Source organism: Sander lucioperca, chromosome 24, assembly GCF_008315115.2.
Source record: "Sander lucioperca isolate FBNREF2018 chromosome 24, SLUC_FBN_1.2, whole genome shotgun sequence".
Classification (NCBI taxonomy): Eukaryota; Metazoa; Chordata; class Actinopteri; order Perciformes; family Percidae; genus Sander; species Sander lucioperca.
In genome coordinates this window covers 4,832,223-4,844,384 of record NC_050196.1, presented here as the reverse complement: position 1 = coordinate 4,844,384, position 12,162 = coordinate 4,832,223, and the positions used below count along the sequence as shown (strand labels likewise).

Genomic DNA, 12,162 nt, shown 5'->3' with positions numbered 1-12,162 from the left:
GTCCTGGTGAACACCTCGGCCATGTTCAGCCCCAATTTTCCCCCAGTTTTCTTTTAACGTCACTCTCTTCTACTGACAGGCTTGCTTAGCAGCGGACTTAGCAACGGCCTTAGCAACCATCTTTGCTTGCTAGCGTTAGACGTCTATTCACAGAACTAATTGATAACCTTTTCTTTTTGAATTCAAATCACTGTACAGTATAAATCAAACAGGTAGATCGGACATGACATATAACAAAATACATTAGTTCAAATTACAGTTAATTTCTTTTTTCAACGGAGCTTTTCTAATCAATAACCTACCTCCTATCATATCAGTAACAGCTCTGAGCTTGCACGCACGTACCTTCCTCATCGCGCTGACCACTTCCACACACACAGTCACACTCAAAAAACTCACAGGCAGGCGGTAAAATCCCCAAAATAAAAGATTTAATGGAAATAAGAGGATATTTTGTTGAAATACATATCACTGTCTACATCACCTGTTACATTTGCATTCAGAGTTTCTCACTAATATCGTAAACAAATCTATTCAATCCATTTCCCTTCTCAAAAGACATTTCCAAATCAGAGTTTGAATTGTTTCACATCTTGTACTGTTCACATCCCTGTTCGCTCATTGTATTCTCGCAAGAGGGATCAGTCTGTAGGAGGCGCTGTAGCTTAGTGGTTAAAGCGCCTGTCTTGTAAACAGGAGATCTTGGGTTCAAATCCCAGCAGTGCCTGATTATCAGTTGATTATTTTAACACAGCATTTGTCTCTTTATTTTCAATAAGGGCAACAACCTTAATACCTGATTTCCCATATCCAAAAGGTTATATGTAACATTAGGCTATTATCAATTTAAGTTCAAAACCAATGTATGATCCATACAGAAAGTAACATTTTATTATAAATGTCAACACTGTACACACAGCATGTCTCCTCGTAACTCCTGTTTAATCAAATTAGTCCAGTCCAAAGTTACATTTAGTTAATTTAGTTTAAGGATCATTGTATGTTTTTAAAAGTGTTAGCATGCTAATAAACAGGCTTTTTTGTACCATAACGTTACATGTTGCACTCAAGCTCTCATCTGAACAGATTTCTGTCATTCAAAAAACTCTCGACCAAGTTTAAAACTTTTACAGCCAACTTGATAAAATGTCTGGTTTTATTCAGGCTGGAGTTTATAAATTCTATCCATTTGAAGATAGACTTCATTTGAAGATAAAGTCTATTTTTCTTTTAAATTGTTTTTACTACACTTCCTTACATTGTGCAGGGTTTTATACACCTAATAGTCTTTATTTTTTAATCCTGATGTTTTTATGACTGCTCAGTCATGTCATGTGTTATTTTGCTGTTTTGTAAAGCACTTTAAGGCGTTGATTTTGAAAAGTGCTCAAACCGAAGTATTGACAACATTGTAAGTGTGCAGATAGTTTATTAAAAAGATAGATTATAAAGACAGTCGCGTTCATGTTTACTTGCGGTAGACATCTTGAAAACCAGTCATGACTAGTCGAACGCCGTGCAACGTGGAATCTCCATAGACAGTATGGGAATTCCATTTACAACGTTGTCAATGCTTCGGTTCACATTTAGGGACCCTAATTATGCTAACGTTAAAGTGTGGTGATGTTTCGAGCCTTTTTAGTGGTATTAAATAGCGATTTAATTTGAGTGTCCCCATGCCCTACATACTAGCATTGTAAGCTAACCAGCGGTCCGCGGTAGCCTCGTTAAAGCTCCAAACTCATTCAATTAGCATGAAAACATGTCCCAGAGAGCGACAGAGTAGGTACACAACAGTTAATAACCCCTAGGTTTGTTTTGCGCCAAAATTGTCCTTTAAGTCTGGAAGACTTACAAATGCTATGAGAAATAGAGATGAAAGAGAGATAGAGAGACAGAGAGAGAGACAGAAGGAGGGAGGAAGAGAGAGAGAGAAGAGGGAGGGAGAGAGAGAGAGAGAAACAGGAGGGAGGGAGGGAGACAGAAGAGGGAGGGAAAGAGAGAGAGAGATAGAAAGAGGAGGGAGAGAGAGAGAGAGACAGAGACAGAAGGAGGGAGGAAGAGAGAGAGAGAGAGAGACAGAAGAGGGAGGGAGAGAGAGAGACAGAAGGAGGGAGGGATAGACAGACAAGAGGGAGGGAGACAGAGACAGAGAAGGAGGTAGAGATACAGAGACAGGGAGAAACAGACAGACAGTGACAGACAGGAAGAAACAGACAGACTGACAGACAGAGAGACAGACAGAGAGATACAGAGACAGGGAAACAGACAGACAGACAGACAGAGATAGGCAACAGAGACAGAGAAACAGACAGAGAGAGAGAGAGACAGACAGACAGAGACAGAGAGAAACAAACAGACAGACAGAGACAGACAGACAGAAGTGGAACGCAAAAGATGTAGACTAATCAGGTTAAGGACCGTGTCACCTGCTGAAACTGTCAGCTGTGCCACACTGGAGCTATTCAAAGACACAGAGCAAGCTCTCAAATAAAGCCTCAGACTGCTAAAACAGTAAGGGGTATCAGTGAAATGATGTAATTGTGACCACCCCAAGGCCTTTGTGAACGTATTCATGTAAAATTTATGTTGATAAACTTAAAAATGTGGGCATGTCACCGATTTTAAAAAGTGGTTCGCGCTGCGTTTTGCTCAGAAATGTGGAGAATGTTAAACAGGGCAGCGAATGGAGGAAGATGTGGAACTCTTGTCATTTGGAAACTCACCGAGCCAAAAGTATGTCATATCGCATAACTGAGCACATAGCCTGAAACTAGACAAAAATACCTACGTTTTGATGTATAAATTGTGTATGACAAGTAGATATTGTGGGCGTGAGAGCAATTTATAGAGAAGGGACAAAGATAATTTTTTAAGGCTCTTTTTTAAAAAAAAATCCTGAAATGATCACTAAACTTAAACAGCTTTTTCACAAAAACTCTAAAAGATATCAAACTGAAAAGCCATAGCCGGATAGCTGAATAATTTGTGAACATTTTAAAGTTTGTTTGGCGTCTGTAGGTGAACGTATGAAGGAGCTGAAAATTTTGGGAGTGGAAGAAGATTTTAAGGATTTGAAGCATGCTCTCATTGACTTCAATGTTAAAAAAAAGTGTTAAAAAGCTTAATATTTTAAAAAGTATAAATAGTAGAAAAAAAGTTGAAGAAGTCCCATCATTAGCTGAAAGAGCTGTTGAACAGCATTCCCACAAAACTACTAAACTGGATGAATAGCTTAAATCCGTAAGAAGAAGTTGAAGTAGTGACAGTAGTTGAAAAAGTGGAAATCGTTTTAATAAGTATGAATTTCATTAAAAAGTTAAAAGTTGACGCTAAACTGAATTGTTGGCTTTAAAAGTTGAAAAATGACAAAATATGTAGAACATTGTGAGGTCTGAGTATATTTTCTAACTGATAATGACTCACATATGCAGAAATATGAAACAAATTGTATGGAAAATCTAAAAGCCCAAATGCATTGCCAAAGATGTCAAAGATGAAAGTTGAAATGAATTACCTGAAAATTTCTTAATATTTAAAAAAGTATAAATAGTAGAAAAAAGTTGAAGTCCTATCATTAGCTGAAAGAGCTGAACAGTTTACAAGTTGAATGGTTTTAATAGCTGAACGTATGCAGAAGTTACAGAGAGCCAAAATAAAACATGAATAGCTGAATTGCTAAAGCTAAACTGGTTGAATAGCTTAAATCCGTAAGAATAAGTTGAAGTAGTGAGAATTGTTGAAAAAGTGAAGTAACATATTGATCAGAGACACATTGATTGATGTATCACAGTGGGATTCGAACCCAAATCTCCCATACCAAAGGCATGCGCCATATCCACTACAGTATCATCTGTATAGATGACTGGGGTTCCTTCAGCACTTATAAAGCCTGTCTTTGATCATTGATCACCACACCTGCTAATGCTAATGAGTGAGAGACAGTGTGAGAGAACCCTTCAAACAAGCCTTAATAAATCCACAACAGTACATGCTATCAAAACAACGACGTCACCGTTAGAGACACACGGCCTTTGTGAACGTGTCGGTATAAAGTTTATGTGGATAGACTTAAAACTGTGGGCATATCAGCGATTTAAATGTGGTTCGCTCTGCGTTTCGCTGGGAAATGTGGAGGACGTTTAACATGGCAGCAAATGGAGGAAAATTTGGAACTGTTGTCATTTGGAAGCTCATCGAACCAAAAGTATAAGGCATATCGCATAACTGTGCACATTGGCTGAAACTAGACAGAAATACCTACGTCAATCAGGAGCCGGGACAGAATGGTAATCACCACGGCAACAACACAGACACACAGAGAAATGGCGTTTCTCAATTGGTGTTCTTCTATTGACGTGTGTTCTTGTGTCCCTGTGAAACGTCATCTCGTGTTGCCAAAGTACTGTCCCAATACACAAGTTCGCATTACACCAAGAAAAGTTAAGATTCCCGGAAATGTTCTCGACACGCCCATTTTACCGAGGATGCATTGGTTGGTAGCACCGTATCCCAACATTCATTTCGGCATTCAACGAGGGTCGGGTTTCCGGTACATAGACGGACCAACAAAGGGACAATTTTAACAATTTTTGCCATCTTATTCATCACTAAATTCACTTCTGAGAACATTTTAGGCGAGAAATGAACTGTTTAGATTTTGAATATAGGCAGTCTTGCGAAAATCCTTGCTGAATTGACAATTTGCTTTAAAGTTTTCGGACTTGAGAAGCTCCGTAAAGTGACGGGACAGCCAGCCAGTGCCTGACTGGGCCACTAGCTCATCGCTCGGACAGGCACGCTCAGAGACCCCGCTGTAAGCTGCAGGTCTTTCAGACAGGTCTCAGAAATAAGAGGCTTTTATTTTGCCGTTGACGGATCGTTTGTTTAAATATCACAACACATGTCCATCATAAGATTAACGGGAACCTGTGGTTAACTGCCTTTTCGGAGTTAAGCTCCACAAGCGCGCGCACACACACACACACACACACACGGCCACAGCGCAGCAGGCAGAGGCGGGGGAGGGAGAGATACCCGTTTCTCATCAGGAGACTTGTTTAAATTATGACATAGGCTATACATTAGATTTAGTATTTAGTTGATACTTTTTTTGGTGTATTTGTTTTCTGAGTTTCAGTCTGTATGATGAATGAACAGTTGTACATAAAGTGGTAACATGCTATGGCATGTTATGTAGACTAAAGGGGAGACAGCAACCTTTATAATTTGAATTGCTAATTTCCATCAGTTGTCCCTGGGCATATACAGTGCACTACAATAATATAGAAATGATAATTCCACATAACACTAGGGACACCTAGGACACGCCAGTACATAGGCCTACTTTTTTTTTTAATTTAAACTGACTTAAATAATACACGAATAATAGTAGGAAACGCATTCCACTCTTTTGAATAAGTAAGGGGTGTTTGTGTTACATGTAGGGGATTAAAGGACCCAAACGCAGAGAGAGGCAGGCAGGCAGAAAAAAGTTGGCGTTGAGGATTTATTTGAGAAACACAAAAAATAAACCAAGGGAGTCCTGGGAGTACCGGCAGGCAAAAACCAATTCCAAAAATGAAGACAAAAACCAGGGAGTAAAAACCAGGAACAAACAGAAACAGACGAGAGCTGACACAGAAACTCACAAACTAACACACGCAGGTTGGCAGGGCACGGACACAAACGGATACAAAATGATCTAACAAGAGACAAAGGGAACACAGGGGTAAAATACATGAGGTAATCAACAAATGAGGGACAGGTGATACAGCAGGTGAAACACATCAGGGTGGGGCAGGACAATCAACATAGGAGGGAAAACAAAGAAAGTAAAACTAGACAAGACAGAAAACAGACTATCAAAATAAAACAGGAAGCAGAACATACACAGGGAAATGCAAAACCGAAAAATACACAACAAAATATACACGACACAATACACAAAATACATTTACAAGACAGGGAACAGAACCAACAGAAAAAAACAGGGAGATAACTAAACAGAAATATACACACAAAAATTTACAAACAAGGCAACAGAAATGTACAAACAGGTAACAAATGTCCAAAACAGGCAACTGAAATGTCCATAACCATCACAGTTTGAGCTAAACCATGAACAAAAAAAATGAAAGCTCAATAAGTTTTATTTTTGAATATTATTGCAATAGTTGTGACGTTATGAAGTTTTCTTGTCCGGAGCTTGTTTAAATACAAAGTGATTATATTGCTGTGGTTTTTATTTCTAGCTGTTATTTTGAAGTGCTGCAGGCAGTGCTGGGGGTGCTGCGCAAAACCAACAAGAACCCATCGTCTCAAACTGTTAACAGTGTTTTCTGTGCTTATTAACTTGCGAGTCCATTCTTCCAAGAACAACCAGCAAGAACGTCCTCCCCAAGAACACAAGTCTGTTCTTTGCATTCTTGAGATTGAGAAACAGCCAAGGATGTGGCCAGCAGCGAGTGGTTGCTATGGTGCAGCATTGATTAGTGGATGGGTTGCAGGTGTGCGGCTGGGAGCAGGTGAATCAGCTTGGCAGCAATCAGGAGCCGGGAGAGGGAGGGACGTCAGGTCGGCTAACAGGTGAAGGAGAGACGGGAATGGTAGGCTTTTGTCTATATATACAGTCAGGTCCATAAATATTGGGACATCGACACAATTCTAATCTTTTTGGCTCTATACACCACCATAATGGATTTGAAATGAAACGAACAAGATGTGCTTTAACTGCAGACTTTCAGCTTTAATTTGAGGGTATTTACATCCAAATCAGGTGAACGGTGTAGGAATTACAACAGTTTGTATATGTGCCTCCCACTTTTTAAGGGACCAAAAGTAATGGGACAATTGGCTGCTCAGCTGTTCCATGGCCAGGTGTGTGTCATTCCCTCATTATCCCATTTACAAGGAGCAGATAAAAGGTCCAGAGTTCATTTCAAGTGTGCTATTTGCATTTGGAATCTGTTGCTCTCAACTCTCAACATGAGATCCAAAGAGCTGTCACTATCAGTGAAGCAAGCCATCATTAGGCTGAAAAAACAAAACAAACCCATCAGAGAGATAGCAAAAACATTAGGTGTGGCTAAATCAACTGTTTGGAACATTCTTAAAAAGAAAGAACGCACCGGTGAGCTCAGCAACACCAAAAGACCCGCAAGACCACGGAAAACAACTGTGGTGGATGACCGAAGAATTCTTTCCCTGGTGAAGAAAACACCCTTCACAACAGTTGGCCAGATCAAGAACACTCTCCAGGAGGTAGGTGTATGTGTGTCAAAGTCAACAATCAAGAGAAGACTTCACCAGAGTGAATACAGAGGGTTCACCACAAGATGTAAACCATTGGTGAGCCTCAAAAGCAGGAAGGCAAGATTAGAGTTTGCCAAACAACATCTAAAAAAGCCTTCACAGTTCTGGAACAACATCCTATGGACAGATGAGACCAAGATCAACTTGTACCAGAGTGATGGGAAGAGAAGAGTATGGAGAAGGAAAGGAACTGCTCATGATCCAAAGCATACCACCTCATCAGTGAAGCATGGTGGTGGTAGTTTCATGGCGTGGGCATGTGTGGCTGCCAATGGAACTGGTTCTCTTGTATTTATTGATGATGTGACTGCTGACAAAAGCAGCAGGATGAATTCTGAAGTGTTTCGGGCAATATTATCTGCTCATATTCAGCCAAATGCTTCAGAACTCATTGGACGGCGCTTCACAGTGCAGATGGACAATGACCCAAAGCATACTGCGAAAGCAACCAAAGAGTTTTTTAAGGGAAAGAAGTGGAATGTTATGCAATGGCCAAGTCAATCACCTGACCTGAATCCGATTGAGCATGCATTTCACTTGCTGAAGACAAAATTGAAGGGAAAATGCCCCAAGAACAAGCAGGAACTGAAGACAGTTGCAGTAGAGGCCTGGCAGAGCATCACCAGGGATGAAACCCAGCGTCTGGTGATGTCTATGCGTTCCAGACTTCAGGCTGAATTGACTGCAAAGGATTTGCAACCAAGTATTAAAAAGTGAAAGTTTGATTTATGATTGTTAATCTGTCCCATTACTTTTGGTCCCTTAAAAAGTGGGAGGCACATATACAAACTGTTGTAATTCCTACACCGTTCACCTGATTTGGATGTAAATACCCTCAAATTAAAGCTGAAAGTCTGCAGTTAAAGCACATCTTGTTCGTTTCATTTCAAATCCATTGTAGTGGTGTATAGAGCCAAAAAGATTAGAATTGTGTCGATGTCCCAATATTTATGGACCTGACGGTATATGCCTTCTTTTTACAGTACTATTGTTAACTGTTGTCAGTAAAGTCTTGTGGCTTTATGCAATGGTCAAACGTCTGGATATAACATTTCAATGATGCTAGAAAAGCGCAGGCCATATTGCTGTTATTATATGTAAATGGCCCCATCATATAAATACTAGGGCTGTCAATCGATTAAAAAATGTAATCTAATTAATTACATACTCTGTGATTAATTAATCGAAATTAATCGCATACATAATTAACGGTACCTGAACCGATACTTTTTAAGAAAGTAAAAAAAGAAAAGAAAAAAGAAGGGTACTAAACAACAGTCGTTGACATTAAAGAACGGCTTGTTTATTGCTAAGGCCATATGTTCAACATTAAATGATTTAATAATAATGTATAACAATAACTTATTTCACTAGTAAATTGCTGTTGAACGACAAAAACAACCACCAGATGGGAAAGGGACATTTACAATAACTTAAAATGCACCACAAGGCTGTAGTTTACCAGTTTCATTGAACGCACCGTCTGTGTTGTTTTTCCGACGGCAGCTATAGATTGTTACATATCGGTGTTGAATCCTCTGCAGTAAAACACAGTCAAACTTTACACCGTTTAGCGTTAGCTGTCAGCATTTTAACCGTGTTTAATCCAGCTACTAGCTAGTGGTAGGCTAACGTTAGCTGCTGTTGAGTAAAGTGTTAACTAGCGTCCCGTGAAGCGGTGTTTGTGTTGCCTGTATCGTCTTCAGAGCATCAGAGAGAAGAGCAGACATATCAGTGGCTCCAGATTTCGGTAGCCAGGGTTGGCAGGAAGAAGATTTTTACAAGTAAATGTTCCAGTTAATGATCCAGGCAGCACATTCTCGTCTCCCTCCTTCATTTTACAGTCCAATGGTGGTTAGAACGGCTCCGGGTCAAACATCAATATGGAATGGATTAATCTGCGTTATTTTTTCTCAGATTAATTAATCGAAATTAACGCGTTATTTTGACAGCCCTAATAAATACATTTTTATAGTTTTAATCCCAAACTTTGTTAATTGTTTATTTATCTCTTGCTGCCCGTCTTTTCTTGGTCACATGTATAGGTTTATTCAACCTGCTAACTGTACCTTGTCATACAAACCTAACTAGGTGCTGTCAGAGAGCATGCCTACAGGGCTGCAATTCGTGCTGTAGGAAGGTGAGGCAGGTTGGTCGTAGTTCAGTTTTCTCAAAAAATATTGAGAGGAAGAGAGGGATAGTAACAATGAATGTGTTTTTATTTTTGCTTGCAGATGTGGCTGACGCGGCCACAAACTCAGGAGGAAGGCTAGCAGGACATTTAATGTTTTGTCTAGTTTTGTTTTGTTGATGTTTTGTTGAGTTGTCAATTGTTAATGTAGTCCACATGGTTTTCTGTAGGGGGTTCATCTTGAGAGGGGATGTGTGTAGTTGTCATTTAGAAAAATAAGGGAGGGAGGAAGATACAGAGAGAGGGTGATGCACACGATCACGCATCAAGTATAAGAGAAGCTAGCATCATACTGTCCAGAACTCCCCTACCACACCAATGAGGGGCCATTTCCCTTCATCTTGAGAAATGATGAAAAGTGTTCTAAGTATGCCCAATTCTCAGTGTGGTGATGACTGCCTCCTCTTTCTTATGTCCTCCTCTCCTTATATTACCAACACTATTTTGGATGTTATATACATGTCTTCCCATTTGTTGTTGTTCCCACTTTTTGTATTTTTCATTTCACACAATGCTCTTTCCTTCTGTTTTTGATAATTGAATAACTGTGTCTATGTTTCCCCTCCTCACCGCTTGCTCGGCTAGCTTGTCCACCCTCTCATTACCCAAAATGCCTATGTGAGCAGGAACCCACATATATACAATATTAATACCTTGTCTTCTTTTTCCTGCATGGGCTGTTATGATTTCATAGAGCAAATCCTGTTGACTAGATGGTACTAAGGGTGTCACGATTTTAAATCGAAATCGATCGAAATTAAGTCACAATCTTGAATATCGAATTAAAAAATGGAATCGTCAATATTGCCACGCCCCCATGTCATGTCCGGTCGGCTTTTCAAGCGGAAAAAAACACACGTGTTGAAGTGCTGCAAGTCAGTCAACCTCCTCTAACTTAGCTTGAGCCATTCAAAAGATAACAACTGCAGATGCTGGAGACCCATCGACAGAACTTAAGCCCCCTCCTCTTTCACTGAAGTGTGTGAAAGTGTGGAAGTATTTTGGATTTCCAAGTCCAAGTTATGTTGACAACGTTCGCGTTGTCGACAAAAAAGCCACAGTTTGCAAGCTCTGCTATGTGCATGTACCATATTCTGTGTATTTACCATTGCACATTAGCCTAGCAGCTAGCAGATATTCCTTCTGCTTATAACTTTATCCCAACAAAACCGCATGGTTGAATTTCAGCCTGCATGCACGTTTTGTAGCCTAAACAGAGCAACTTATATTGGTTATATTAGAGAGAGCAACACGTTAACGGACTACCGTCTGCCGAGTCGCCCTCTTTGCTATCGTTCTGCTCAGCTGCTGTGCTGGCTCGATGGTGTTTTAAGCCCCCAACTAAGCCTTCAAGGCAGCGCTGCGACCGTCGTCTTCAACCATAACCATTGCCTAATCCTAGTGCCTTCCAGGCAGCGCTGCCTGGAAGACGACATTGAGGGCTTCAAACACCAAACTCTGTGTGGTGCGAAGCGTCTGCCCTCAGGATTGTCGGTAAACTTTTTTTTTCTTTTTACTGTATTGACAAATTGCCAAGTTTCCAATTGACTGACGATATGTTATTGTTACATTATGTTGTTAATAAATGTTTTAAATATGACAATGTAATGTGGTACATTACGAACAAAGGTCAGATATTATATTACATACAAGTCTAGTCTAAAAATGGCATAGCACCCTGTGCTTTAAAAAAAGAAGTAAAAATCGAGAATAGAATCGTGACCTTAGAATCGAAAATGTAATCGAATCGAGGATTTGGAGAATTGTGACACCCCTAGATGGTACTGATCTTAGACTGTACAGGGCAGATAGAGAGTCACTACAGACTACGGCCTTCTTTGGTCTATATTCTCCCACCCATTCCAGAGGAGGAAATAAACTGGAATGCACAATTCAAGTGACTGCGCCATGCCACTACCACTGTAGCTGAGACAAGGATCAGGCCAGCAGTGAGTGGTTGCTATGGTGCAGCATTGATTAGTGGATGGGTTGCAGGTGTGCAGCTGGGAGCAGGTGAATCAGCTTGGCAGCAATCACGAGAGAGAGGGAAGCTCCAATAACAGCTAGTACACCAAAATGTGTTTTTGAAAAAATTTAGGCAAGAAATAGGCAATGCAGTAACAGAATCTTGAATCATATTTGATCAGAACCGCCTAGTTTAAAAGTTTGATCTGCGTTGTGAGTTTTGTGAGCCTGGTGTGTTGTGCTGGACGCAGTAGGTCAGTGGCGTTCGGTAACTACGTTCGGTCATCGTCTTAAGCTAGGTTCAGGAAAGACGGAGTGTCCCCAGAACGAAGTTCGTCACGTCTCTCCTGTTAATGTGTAACTAGGTGCGTGCTGAGCTGACGTCTGGGAAGACTGGCCGAGCAGGTTCGCCTGTGCAAACATCTGTATGATTCTTCGTGTAGAGACCACAGAGACAGTCAAATGGCCTTGAATTTGTGGGAAGAGAGAGCCATCACACTAGGAAAAAAACTTCAATCACGCCTCACTAGCACCAAATTAATTCTTGATTGGCCAACAGCACATTAAATCAAATCATTCAACAAGCATTCTCTGTGGGCAAGGGGAGAGGGGCAAGAGAACGACAACGTAATTTATGATATGAAAAATCTAAGAAAAATGTTTTAAGGTTGTTATATTTACTTGCTCCGGGC

General features: G+C 40.4%; 1 non-coding gene across 1 annotated transcript; it reads left to right on the top strand.

The window, feature by feature from the left end:
* The first annotated feature begins 654 nt into the window (after window positions 1-654).
* trnat-ugu lies at window positions 655-727 on the top strand. Its single transcript has one exon. It is a non-coding gene; the product is annotated as a tRNA-Thr (tRNA).
* Window positions 728-12,162: the final 11,435 nt, after the last annotated feature.